Source organism: Phyllobates terribilis, unplaced genomic scaffold (assembly GCF_046119375.1).
Source record: "Phyllobates terribilis strain yellow unplaced genomic scaffold, ASM4611937v1 Scaffold_153__1_contigs__length_4458050, whole genome shotgun sequence".
Lineage (NCBI taxonomy): Eukaryota > Metazoa > Chordata > Amphibia > Anura > Dendrobatidae > Phyllobates > Phyllobates terribilis.
Window position 1 is genome coordinate 2,215,579 of NW_027362913.1, and position 14,421 is coordinate 2,229,999.

A 14,421-nucleotide genomic window follows, 5' to 3' on the forward strand; every position below is an offset into this window, starting at 1 on the left:
TGGTGCACGTAGTGAATCTCACAGTTCCAACTTGCCAACCGTGGGACCGTCAAGTGTTCAGCACTCAAACCGTAACAGAACCACAGTATCTGCTGGTAACATCAATTTTGCGGAATCATTTCACCACTTTTTTAGCCCATCCTTTGCAAGGCCACAGGAGACAAGAAGTCTGACACATAGTCAACGCCTAGAGACGATGGTACAGGAGTATCTCCAAGTAAACATTGAAGCCACGACTGTGTCACTGGACCCTTGCTCTTTTTGGGCTTCCAATCTGGATAAATGGCCGGAGCTAGCCACTTACGCCTTGGAGATCTTGTCATGCCCCGCAGCCAGCGTTCTGTCTGAACGTGTGTTCAGCGCTGCTGGTGGTGTGCTGACAGATAAGCGCACGCGGCTCTCCACTGATAATGTAGACAGACTCACGTTCATAAAGATGAACAAATCATGGATCCGAAACGACTTTTCTACCCCTGTGTCATCCTGGGGAGAGTAAAAGCTTGATGATTGGTTAAAATCACCCTACCAACCGTTTTAAGCTTTCAAATTACTAATCATGTTTATCTGTATCTTGACTGGAAAATAATTTGGGCTTTGTAGCAGTGTGCAGCACTGATCCTATTAGGCCATCTATAATAAGCTTCACCAGATTTAAAATTAAAAATAATTTTTAGCTGCATCTAGCCCGGAAAATAATTTTGGGGCTCCGAGATGCGCAAGACACATAAGTGCCTTCTTGCTGCACTACCTGCAGCATGACCCTCATATTGTCAGAATTCGAAGTAATCATGACTACTGGGTTGCCACACTCTTAGATCCCCCAAACTTTTCGATCAACCTTTTCATTTTAATAAAGACCAAAAAAATGGTCATTTTTGAAATTATAAGCATTAGCAGGTTGTTAGAAACTGAAATCAAACAGTTTTCAACTCAAAACTTTATTCTAGGTGATGTTACATTTTCACATAGGACCCCTTGTTCGAAAGGAGCTTCTGAACTCTCTCGTCCATTGAATTTGTCAGGTTTTGGATGGTTTCTGCTTCAATTGTTTTGCATGAGGACAGAATACCCTCCCAGAGCTGTTGCTTAGATGTGAACTGCCTCCCGCCATCATAGACACTCCTTTTAATGATGCTCCAAAGGTTCTGAATGGGGTAGAGGTCAGGGGAGCATGGGGGTCACACCATAAGTTTGTCCCCTTTTATGCCCATATCAGCCAGAGATGCAGATGTTTTATGTGCAGCATGAGATGGTGCATTATCATGCAGAAAAATGATCTTGCTGTGAAATACACGGTTCTTCTTCTTGAACCATGGCAGGAAGTGCTGTTTGAGAAAATCCACATACATTATGGAGTTCATCTTTAGCGCCTTCAGGGATCCTAAAGGGGCCGACAATCTCTCTCCCCATGATTCCAGCCCAAAACATTACTCCACCTCCTCCTTGTTGGCGCTGTAGCCGTGTTTGCGTGGGGTGTCCATCAACCAGCCATCCTCCACTCCATTCATCTGGACCATCGAGCGCTGCACGGCACTCATCCGTGAACAAAACAGTTTTGAAATCAGTCTTCATGTAATGTTTAGCCCACTGGAGCCGTTTCTGCTTGTGTGAAGTGGATAGAGGAGGTCGACAGGATGGCGTATGCACAGCTGCAAACCTCTGAAGGACCCTGCATCTTGTTGTTCGGGGGACGTTGGAGGCACAAGCAGCTTCAAAAACTTGTCTGCTGCTATGACAAGGCTTTTTTGCCGCTGCTCTTTCAACCTGACGTAATTGCCTGTAGGAAAGAGTCCTCAATTTGCCCTTATCAGCACGCACACGTGTGTACTGTGAATCAGCTACATACTTCTTGATTGCCAAGACACTTCATCCTGATCATCGCACAATGTTGATTGTAGTCATGCCTTGACCTAAACACTCCACAATTTGTTGCTTCTCAGCAGCCGACACATCCTTTTTCTTTCCCATTTTGGCAGAAAATGTAGGCTGCTTAATAATGTGAGAGAGCCTTCTTAAGTAGTCTTGCCTTTCATTGGACACACCTGCCAAACTAATTAGCACAGGTGTCTGCAATTGCTTACAGTGATATAAAGAGCCCTGACACACATCACCATCAATGAGTTTAACTGACAAACAAACAAATTCTTGCCTTATCACTCCTAAACACTTTTTGCATAATAATTTGGAACACGGTGTACATGTGCTTTTCCACAAAACACCAGTGGTTCACGTAGTGAATCTTACAGTTCTAACTTGCCAACCGTGGTCTGTATGGAATTGTTCAATAAAGGGCCCAAAATTAAGATAACATAGATGGGAGAGGTCTCTATGAATAGGAATTCCTAAGTATTTGATACCCTGTGAGGGCCAGGCAAAGGGAAAGTTGGACTGGATGGAATCCTATATGGATTTAGGGAGGGAGACATCGAGGGCCTCAGACTTCGCTGCATTGATTTTAAAATTTTACCATGTAACAAAGTGATCTATTTCAGCCATAACAGCAGGGATGGATATATGTGATTGAGTGATATATACTAGGACATCATCAGCAAATAGAGAGCACTTGTACTCGGTGCCTCCCACCTCAATCCACCTAATATTGGGGTTATGGCGAATTGATGAGAGCAGGTGCTCCGTCACTAGGATGTATAAGAGAGGGGACAGAGGACATCCCTGCCTTGTCCCATTGGTGATTGTGAAAGGTGATGAAAATGTTCTGACGCACCCCCTGGGCCTTGGGACACCCGGAGCCGGACCCTTTTTGGTGGATGCTGGTGGTTGTAGTCTTCGTGGCGGCGATCCGGTTCCGTGGCTCAGGGCGGTCAAACCAGTGGCGGAACTATTTATGTGGTTTTGATGTTTAAATGTCCGACTACGCCACCCGTGGATTGCGGTCAGAGTGAACCGCCGCTACAGGGCAGACCGCTAAGGCTGGTGTTGTGGGTGCAGCAGAGCGTAGCATAACTCCCCACGGGAGGAGTATAGCCTCAGGGCAGTGTATGCGGAGGATGGGGGTGATGGTGCAGGGCAGCAGCAGTAACGACACGGAGTCAGTGATGCAGTTCAGGGCCTTTACTCACAGTTCTTATTATCCAGACCACGTCTGCAGGTAACGGCTGCCCACGTCGTACTGTGCTCACCAGGTGAGGGGCTCAGACAACTCCCAGATAACTTTGGAGCGCTTCACAGGACCCCCTTTGTGTGTCCTTTGTCTGGCCTTTCTTACCAACACTTCTGTCCGGCTGCCTCGGGCCTCCTCTTGGTAAACTTGGCGCCAGTTTCCCTGACCCTATGTGGTGCCTTCCTAGCGGGTGGAGCAAGGGGCTGCGCCACATAAAATGTCAGAGCCTCCGGTTTCTAGCTGAGGGTCGTTTCCTGCCTCCACTAGTTCGGGGACCGGTCTCCCCCTTTGGCCTGACCCCTCCACGCAGGTGGATTCGGGCGTGCGGTGGCGACTCGCCCGTCCACACCCCTGGGATCCCTTCATTCCTCGTTCCTGGAGCCTTCTCCGCTCCTCTTCCTTCCTTCTCCCTCTTGCAGGCCTGGGCCTCTGTTACTAGGCCTGCCTCCGGAGCAGAGCTCATGCAGAGCCCCTGCTCCCTGCCACTTCTGCTCAGACTTCTCTGCACTGAACTAAGATGGTGCCCACCTTTTATACTCCCTTCTCAATGCACCCAGGAACTGCTTCCTCCCTGCTCCTGCACTGCAGGGTTCCCCTTCCTCAGTGTTCCCTCCCCCCACTCCAGCCAGGGACAGGGACTGTCGTGCCCACCTCAGGGGCATATTGGTCGCCCTGCCCCACGGCAATGTGGTGTAATGCATGCAGGTGTCGGGTCCTGATCCACACTCCATCCTTATCTGAGAGTGAGATATCACACCTCTGGGTGAGGTGCAATACGTCTGTAGCAACCGAGCCCTCGGTGCTACAGTTCCATTTATCTTCAGCCTAGGTGACGTATTGTGATACAGGGCCGTGATTTTGGCTATAAAAGGGTCCCCTAGACCCCTACCCCAAGCTTTTTAAGAGAATCATATATGGCGTGCCAGGAGACTCTATGGAATGCTTTCTCAGCATCCAACGAGAGTATCTACTTACAAATTTTTAACTGCATCTAGCCCAGGAAATACTTTGTGCCTAGTAGCAGTGTCTGCTAGTCAGCGGATTATCCCGGCTGTTAAGCAAGCTACACCACCTGTAGTTTGGACACTTAATTTTTTCAAAGGAAATGCTTCGGGACCACGGGATACTTAGTGAAGAGCATCAGGAGGCACCCCAAGGCATAGGGGCTGGGCCTGGCACTAGGATGCCTTGCGGTGGACAGCCGAGCTCGATCCTTATAAAAGCTTTTTAACTGCAGCAGCTTTAGTGGACGCTACTGGAGCTGGAATTACGCGGCTGCTGGCATGAGACTTGCCCTCCAATAGATCCTTGTAAATGGATTTAAAGTGTATTCATTCAAATTAGAGGGACAATTTAAATTAAAAAGCTTAGAGCTGCCTCCACCACAGGGGGGCTCTCTCGACCCACCAGCGGACAGGCACCAGTATTGGGAGAGGGGGGCTGGCCGTCAGGGTTCACCGCGGCTCTGGCACAAACCCGGCGACACGGAGGTGGCACGGGCAGGAGCGGACTGGCCGTCTCGGCTTCTCACTTTTTGGATTTTAGAAGGGCATGACATGCCTATATCTGTGTCTCCCCCTCCTTTTACTCCTCCACCTCTTTTCTTTTCGCATGACTATATGTACTTGTCACTTTTCCAGTTTGTCAGCTTTTGGACACCTTTGAAGGTGTTTTCTATGTGTTTCTATGTGTTTTTGTTTGCCTGCCATTGGTTTTAACGGTGTTCGAAGGTGTTCGACGAACAGTTCGACGAACAGTTCGGCGAACACACGGGTGTTCGACGAACCGAACCGAACTCGAACACTACGGGGGTGGCTCAACACTAGTCAAGACACCCTAAGAAGGTTCCCAGGGTGATTTTAAATATGTATGGGGTTTATAATTGTAGTTGTCAATGGTATAAGGTAATTTTTGGCCATTTTATATGAAAGTGTACTGTCTCTTTAAGAAACTTACCTTTTGAATTGGGGGCTGGAAATCGCAGTATTGCACTGTCAAGAAACCCTAAGAAGGTTCCCAGGGTGATTTTAAATATGTATGGGGTTTATAATTGTAGTGGGCAATGGTATAAGGTTATTTTTGGCCATTTTATATGAAAGTGTACTGTCTCTTTAAGAAAATTCACTTTTGAATTGTGGGCTGGAAATCGCAGTACAGCATTTTCAGGACACACTGGGGAGATTCCCAGGGTGATTTTAAATATGTATGGGGTTTATAATTGTAGTTGTCAATGGTATAAGGTTATTTTTGGCCATTTTATATGAAAGTGTACTGTCTCTTTAAGAAACTTCACTTTTGAATTGGGGGCTGGAAATCGCAGTATAGCACTGTCAAGACACCCTAAGAAGGTTCCCAGGGTGATTTTAAATATGTATGGGGTTTATAATTGTAGTGGGCAATGGTATAAGGTTATTTTTGGCCATTTTATATGAAAGTGTACTGTCTCTTTAAGAAATTTCACTTTTGAATTGTGGGCTGGAAATCGCAGTATAGCATTTTCAGGACACCCTGGGAAGGTTCCCATGGTGATTTTAAATATGTATGGGGTTTATAATTGTAGTTGTCAATGGTATAAGGTAATTTTTGGCCATTTTATATGAAAGTGTACTGTCTCTTTAAGAAACTTACCTTTTGAATTGGGGGCTGGAAATTGCAGTATTGCACTGTCAAGAAACCCTAAGAAGGTTCCCAGGGTGATTTTAAATATGTATGGGGTTTATAATTGTAGTGGGCAATGGTATAAGGTTATTTTTGGCCATTTTATATGAAAGTGTACTGTCTCTTTAAGAAACTTCACTTTTGAATTGGGGGTTGGAAATCGCAGTATAGCACTGTCAAGACACCCTAAGAAGGATCCCAGGGTGATTTTAAATATGTATGGGGTTTATAATTGTAGTGGGCAATGGTATAAGGTTATTTTTGGCCATTTTATATGAAAGTGTACTGTCTCTTTAAGAAACTTAACTTTTGAATTGGGGGCTGGAAATCGCACTATAGCATTTTCAGGACACCCTGGGAAGGTTCCCAGGGTGATTTTAAATATGTATGGGGTTTATAATCGTAGTGGGCAATGGTATAATGTTATTTTTGGCCATTTTATATGAAAGTGTACTGTCTCTTTAAGAAATTTCACTTTTGAATTGGGGGCTGGAAATCGCAGTACAGCATTTTCAGGACACACTGGGGAGATTCCCAGGGTGATTTTAAATATGTATGGGGTTTTTAATCGTAGTGGGCAATGGTATAAGGTTATTTTTGGCCATTTTATATGAAAGTGTACTGTCTCTTTAAGAAACTTCACTTTTGAATTGGGGGCTGGAAATCGCAGTATAGCACTGTCAAGACACCCTAAGAAGGTTCCCAGGGTGATTTTAAATATGTATGGGGTTTATAATTGTAGTGGGCAATGGTATAAGGTTATTTTTGGCCATTTTATATGAAAGTGTACTGTCTCTTTAAGAAATTTCACTTTTGAATTGTGGGCTGGAAATCGCAGTATAGCATTTTCAGGACACCCTGGGAAGGTTCCCATGGTGATTTTAAATATGTATGGGGTTTATAATTGTAGTTGTCAATGGTATAAGGTAATTTTTGGCCATTTTATATGAAAGTGTACTGTCTCTTTAAGAAACTTACCTTTTGAATTGGGGGCTGGAAATTGCAGTATTGCACTGTCAAGAAACCCTAAGAAGGTTCCCAGGGTGATTTTAAATATGTATGGGGTTTATAATTGTAGTGGGCAATGGTATAAGGTTATTTTTGGCCATTTTATATGAAAGTGTACTGTCTCTTTAAGAAACTTCACTTTTGAATTGGGGGTTGGAAATCGCAGTATAGCACTGTCAAGACACCCTAAGAAGGATCCCAGGGTGATTTTAAATATGTATGGGGTTTATAATTGTAGTGGGCAATGGTATAAGGTTATTTTTGGCCATTTTATATGAAAGTGTACTGTCTCTTTAAGAAACTTAACTTTTGAATTGGGGGCTGGAAATCGCACTATAGCATTTTCAGGACACCCTGGGAAGGTTCCCAGGGTGATTTTAAATATGTATGGGGTTTATAATCGTAGTGGGCAATGGTATAATGTTATTTTTGGCCATTTTATATGAAAGTGTACTGTCTCTTTAAGAAATTTCACTTTTGAATTGGGGGCTGGAAATCGCAGTACAGCATTTTCAGGACACACTGGGGAGATTCCCAGGGTGATTTTAAATATGTATGGGGTTTTTAATCGTAGTGGGCAATGGTATAAGGTTATTTTTGGCCATTTTATATGAAAGTGTACTGTCTCTTTAAGAAACTTCACTTTTGAATTGGGGGCTGGAAATCGCAGTATAGCACTGTCAAGACACCCTAAGAAGGTTCCCAGGGTGATTTTAAATATGTATGGGGTTTATAATTGTAGTGGGCAATGGTATAAGGTTATTTTTGGCCATTTTATATGAAAGTGTACTGTCTCTTTAAGAAATTTCACTTTTGAATTGGGGGCTGGAAATCACAGTATAGCATTTTCAGTACACCCTAAGAAGGTTCCCAGGGTGATTTTAAATATGTATGGGGTTTATAATTGTAGTGGGCAATGGTATAAGGTTATTTTTGGCCATTTTGTATGAAAGTGTACTGTCTATTTAAGAACGTAACTTTTGAATTGGGGGCTGGAAATCGGATTATAGCACTGTCAAGAAACCCTAAGAAGGTTCCCAGGGTGATTTTAAATATGTATATGGTTTATAATTGTAGTGGGCAATGGTATAAGGTTATTTTTGGCCATTTTATATGAAAGTGTACTGTCTCTTTAAGAAATTTCACTTTTGAATTGTGGGCTGGAAATCGCAGTATAGCACTGTCAAGACACCCTAAGATGGTTCCCATGGTGATTTTAAATATGTATGGGGCTTATAATTGTAGTTGTCAATGGTATAAGGTTATTTTTGGCCATTTTATATGAGAGTGTACTGTCTCTTTAAGAAATTAAACTTTTGAATTGGGGGCTGGAAATCGCAGTATAGCATTTTCAGGACACCCTGGGGAGGTTCCCAGGGTGATTTTAAATATATATTGGGTTTATAATTGTAGTGGGCAATGGTATAAGGTTATTTTTGGCCATTTTATATGAAAGCGTACTGTCTCTTTAAGAAATTTAACTTTTGAATTGGGGGCTGGAAATCGCAGTATAGCACTGTCAAGAAACCCTAAGAAGGTTCCCAGGGTGATTTTAAATATGTATGGGGTTTATAATTGTAGTGGGCAATGGTATAAGGTTATTTTTGGCCATTTTATATGAAAGTGTACTGTCTCTTTAAGAAATTTCACTTTTGAATTGTGGGCTGGAAATCGCAGTATAGCACTGTCAAGACACCCTAAGAAGTTTCCTAGGGTGATTTTAAATATGTATGGGGTTTATAATTGTAGTTGGCAATGGTATAAGGTTATTTTTGGCCATTTTATATGAAAGTGTACTGTCTCTTTAAGAACTTAACTTTTGAATTGGGGGCTGGATATCGCAGTATAGCACTGTCAAGACACCTTGATATGGTTCCCAGGGTGATTTTAAATATGTATGGGGTTTATAATTGTAGTGGGCAATGGTATAAGGTTATTTTTGGCCATTTTATATGAAAGTGTACTGTCTCTTTAAGAACGTAACTTTTGAACTGGGAGCTGGAAATCGCAGTATAGCACTGTCAAGACATCCGAAGAAGGTTTCCAGGGTGATTTTAAATATGTATGGGGTTTATAATTGTTGTGGGCAATGGTATAAGGTTATTTTTGGCCATTTTATATGAAAGTGTACTGTCTCTTTAAGAAATTTCACTTTTGAATTGGGGGCTGGAAATCGCAGTATAGCAATTTCAGGACACCCTAAGAAGGTTCCCAGGGTGATTTTAAATATGTATGGGGTTTATAATTGTAGTGGGCAATGGTATAAGGTTATTTTTGGCCATTTTATATGAAAGTGTACTGTCTCTTTAAGAACGTAACTTTTGAACTGGGAGCTGGAAATCGCAGTATAGTACTGTCAAGACATCCGAAGAAGGTTTCCAGGGTGATTTTAAATATGTATGGGGTTTATAATTGTAGTGGGCAATGGTATAAGGTTATTTTTGGCCAGTTTATATGAAAGTGTACTGTCTCTTTAAGAACTTAACTTTTGAATTGGGGACTGGAAATCGCAGTATTGCACTGTCAAGAAACCCTAAGAAGGTTCCCAGGGTGATTTTAAATATGTATGGGGTTTATAATTGTAGTGGGCAATGGTATAAGGTTATTTTTGGCCATTTTATATGAAAGTGTACTGTCTCTTTAAGAAACTTTACTTTTGAATTGGGTGCTGGATATCGCAGTATAGCATTTTCAGGACACCCTGGGAGGTTCCCAGGGTGATTTTAAATATGTATGGGGTTTATAATTGTTGTGGGCAATGGTATAAGGTTATTTTTGGCCATTTTATATGAAAGTGTACTGTCTCTTTAAGAAATTTCACTTTTGAATTGTGGGCTGGAAATCGCAGTATAGCACTGTCAAGACACCCTAAGAAGTTTCCTAGGGTGATTTTAAATATGTATGGGGTTTATAATTGTAGTTGGCAATGGTATAAGGTTATTTTTGGCCATTTTATATGAAAATGTATTGTCTCTTTAAGAAATTTCACTTTTGAATTTGGTGCTGGAAATTGCAGTATAGCACTGTCAAGACACCCTAAGAAGGTTCCCAGGGTGATTTTAAATATGTATGGGGTTTATAATTGTAGTGGGCAATGGTATAAGGTTATTTTTGGCCATTTTATATGAAAGTGTACTGTCTCTTTAAGAAACTTAACTTTTGAATTGGGGGCTGGAAATCGCAGTATAGCAGTGTCAAGACACCCTAAGAAGGTTCCCAGGGTGATTTTAAATATGTATGGGGTTTATAATTGTAGTGGGCAATGGTATAAGGTTGTTTTTGGCCATTTTATATGAAAGTGTACTGTCTCTTTAAGAAATTTCACTTTTGAATTGTGGGCTGGAAATCGCAGTATAGCACTGTCAAGACACCATAAGAAGGTTCCCAGGGTGATTTTAAATATGTATGGGGTTTATAATTGTAGTAGGCAATGGTATAAGGTTATTCTTGGCCATTTTATATGAAAGTGTACTGTCTCTTTAAGAACGTAACTTTTGAATTGTGGGCTGGAAATCGCAGTATAGCACTGTCAAGACACCCTAAGAAGGTTCCCAGGGTGATTTTAAATATGTATGGGGTTTATAATTGTAGTGGGCAATGGTATAAGGTTATTTTTGGCCATTTTATATGAAAGTGTACTGTCTCTTTAAGAAATTTCACTTTTGAATTGGGGGCTGGAAATCGCAGTATAGCATTTTCAGGACACCCTAAGAAGGTTCCCAGGGTGATTTTAAATATGTATGGGGTTTATAATTGTAGTGGGCAATGGTATAAGGTTCTTTTTGGCCATTTTATATGAAAGTGTACTGTCTCTTTAAGAACGTAACTTTTGAATTGGGGGCTGGAAATCGCAGTATAGCACTGTCAAGACACCTTGATATGGTTCCCAGGGTGATTTTAAATATGTATGGGGTTTATAATTGTAGTGGGCAATGGTATAAGGTTATTTTTGGCCATTTTATATGAAAGTGTACTGTCTCTTTAAGAAACTTAGCTTTTGAATTGGGGGCTGGAAATCGCAGTATAGCACTGTCAAGACACCCTAAGAAGGTTCCCAGGGTGATTTTAAATATGTATGGGGTTTATAATTGTAGTGGGCAATGGTATAAGGTTATTTTTGGCCATTTTATATGAAAGTGTACTGTCTCTTTAAGAAATTTCACTTTTGAATTGGGGGCTGGAAATCGCAGTATAGCATTTTCAGGACACCCTGGGGAGGAGGTTCCCAGGGTGATTTTAAATATATATGGGGTTTATAATTGTAGTGGGCAATGGTATAAGGTTATTTTTGGCCATTATATATGAAAGCGTACTGTCTCTTTAAGAAATTTAACTTTTGAATTGGGGGCTGGAAATCGCAGTATAGCATTTTCAGGACACCCTGGGGAGGTTCCCAGGGTGATTTTAAATATGTATGGGGTTTATAATTGTAGTGGGCAATGGTATAAGGTTATTTTTGGCCATTTTATATGAAAGTGTACTGTCTCTTTAAGAAATTTCACTTTTTTATTGTGGGCTGGAAATCGCAGTATAGCACTGTCAAGACACCCTAAGAAGGTTCCCAGGGTGATTTTAAATATGTATGGGGTTTATAATTGTAGTGGGCAATGGTTTAAGGTTATTTTTGGCCATTTTATATGAAAGTGTTCTGTCTCTTTAAGAAATTTCACTTTTGAATTGTGGGCTGGAAATCGCAGTATAGCACTGTCAAGACACCCTAAGAAGGTTCCCAGGGTGATTTTAAATATATATTGAGTTTATAATTGTAGTGGGCAATGGTATAAGGTTATTTTTGGCCATTTTATATGAAAGTGTACTGTCTCTTAAAGAAACTCAACTTTTGAATTGGGGGCTGGAAATCGCAGTATAGCATTTTCAGGACACCCTGGGGAGGTTCCCAGGGTGATTTTAAATATGTATGTGGTTTATAATTGTAGTGGGCAATGGTATAAGGTTATTTTTGGCCATTTTATATGAAAGTGTACTGTCTCTTTAAGAACGTAACTTTTGAATTGGGGGCTGGAAATCGCAGTATAGCATTTTTAGGACACCCTGGGGAGGTTCCCAGGGTGATTTTAAGTATGTATGGGGTTTATAATTGTAGTGGGCAATGGTATAAGGTTATTTTTGGCCATTTTATATGAAAGTGTACTGTCTCTTTAAGAAACTTAGCTTTTGAATTGGGGGCTGGAAATCGCAGTATAGCACTGTCAAGAAACCCTAAGAAGGTTCCCAGGGTGATTTTAAATATGTATGGGGTTTATAATCGTAGTGGGCAATGGTATAAGGTTATTTTTGGCAATTTTATATGAAAGTGTACTGTCTCTTTAAGAAATTTCACTTTTGAATTGGGGGCTGGAAATCACAGTATAGCATTTTCAGTACACCCTAAGAAGGTTCCGAGGGTGATTTTAAATATGTATGGGGTTTATAATTGTAGTGGGCAATGGTATAAGGTTATTTTTGGCCATTTTGTATGAAAGTGTACTGTCTATTTAAGAACGTAACTTTTGAATTGGCGGCTGGAAATCGGATTATAGCACTGTCAAGAAACCCTAAGAAGGTTCCCAGGGTGATTTTAAATATGTATATGGTTTATAATTGTAGTGGGCAATGGTATAAGGTTATTTTTGGCCATTTTATATGAAAGTGTACTGTCTCTTTAAGAAATTTCACTTTTGAATTGTGGGTTGGAAATCGCAGTATAGCACTGTCAAGACACCCTAAGATGGTTCCCAGGGTGATTTTAAATATGTATGGGGCTTATAATTGTAGTTGTCAATGGTATAAGGTTATTTTTGGCCATTTTATATGAGAGTGTACTGTCTCTTTAAGAAATTAAACTTTTGAATTGGGGGCTGGAAATCGCAGTATAGCATTTTCAGGACACCCTGGGGAGGTTCCCAGGGTGATTTTAAATATATATGGGGTTTATAATTGTAGTGGGCAATGGTATAAGGTTATTTTTGGCCATTTTATATGAAAGCGTACTGTCTCTTTAAGAAATTTAACTTTTGAATTGGGGGCTGGAAATCGCAGTATAGCACTGTCAAGAAACCCTAAGAAGGTTCCCAGGGTGATTTTAAATATGTATGGGGTTTATAATTGTAGTGGGCAATGGTATAAGGTTATTTTTGGCCATTTTATATGAAAGTGTACTGTCTCTTTAAGAAATTTCACTTTTGAATTGTGGGCTGGAAATCGCAGTATAGCACTGTCAAGACACCCTAAGAAGTTTCCTAGGGTGATTTTAAATATGTATGGGGTTTATAATTGTAGTTGGCAATGGTATAAGGTTATTTTTGGCCATTTTATATGAAAGTGTACTGTCTCTTTAAGAACTTAACTTTTGAATTGGGTGCTGGATATCGCAGTATAGCACTGTCAAGACACCTTGATATGGTTCCCAGGGTGATTTTAAATATGTATGGGGTTTATAATTGTAGTGGGCAATGGTATAAGGTTATTTTTGGCCATTTTATATGAAAGTGTACTGTCTCTTTAAGAAACTTAGCTTTTGAATTGGGGGCTGGAAATCGCAGTATAGCACTGTCAAGACACCCTAAGAAGGTTCGCAGGGTGATTTTAAACATGTATGGGGTTTATAATTGTAGTGGGCAATGGTATAAGGTTATTTTTGGCCATTTTATATGAAAGTGTACTGTCTCTTTAAGAAACTTAACTTGTGAATTGAGGGCTGGAAATCGCAGTATAGCATTTTCAGGACACCCTGGGGAGGTTCCCAGGGTGATTTTAAATATATATGGGGTTTATAATTGTAGTGGGCAATGGTATAAGGTTATTTTTGGTCATTTTATATGAAAGCGTACTGTCTCTTTAAGAAATTTAACTTTTGAATTGGGGGCTGGAAATCGCAGTATAGCACTGTCAAGAAACCCTAAGAAGGTTCCCAGGGTGATTTTAAATATGTATGGGGTTTATAATTGTAGTTGGCAATGGTATAAGGTTATTTTTGGCCATTTTATATGAAAGTGTACTGTCTCTTTAAGAAACTTCACTTTTGAATTGGGGGCTGGAAATCGCAGTATAGCACTGTCAAGACACCCTAAGAAGGTTCCCAGGGTGATTTTAAATATGTATGGGGTTTATAATTGTAGTGGGCAATGGTATAAGGTTATTTTTGGCCATTTTATATGAAAGTGTACTGTCTCTTTAAGAAATTTCACTTTTGAATTGTGGGCTGGAAATCGCAGTATAGCACTGTCAAGACACCCTAAGAAGGTTCCCAGGGTGATTTTAAATATGTATGGGGTTTATAATTGTAGTGGGCAATGGTATAAGGTTATTTTTGGCCATTTTATATGAAAGTGTACTGTCTCTTTAAGAAATTTCACTTTTGAATTGGGGGCTGGAAATCGCAGTATAGCATTTTCAGGACACCCTAAGAAGGTTCCCAGAGTGATTTTAAATATGTATGGGGTTTATAATTGTAGTGGGCAATGGTATAAGGTTATTTTTGGCCATTTTATATGAAAGTGTACTGTCTCTTTAAGAACGTAACTTTTGAATTGGGGGCTGGAAATCGCAGTATAGCACTGTCAAGACATCCTAAGAAGGTTCCCAGGGTGATTTTAAATATGTATGGGGTTTATAATTGTAGTGGGCAATTTTAT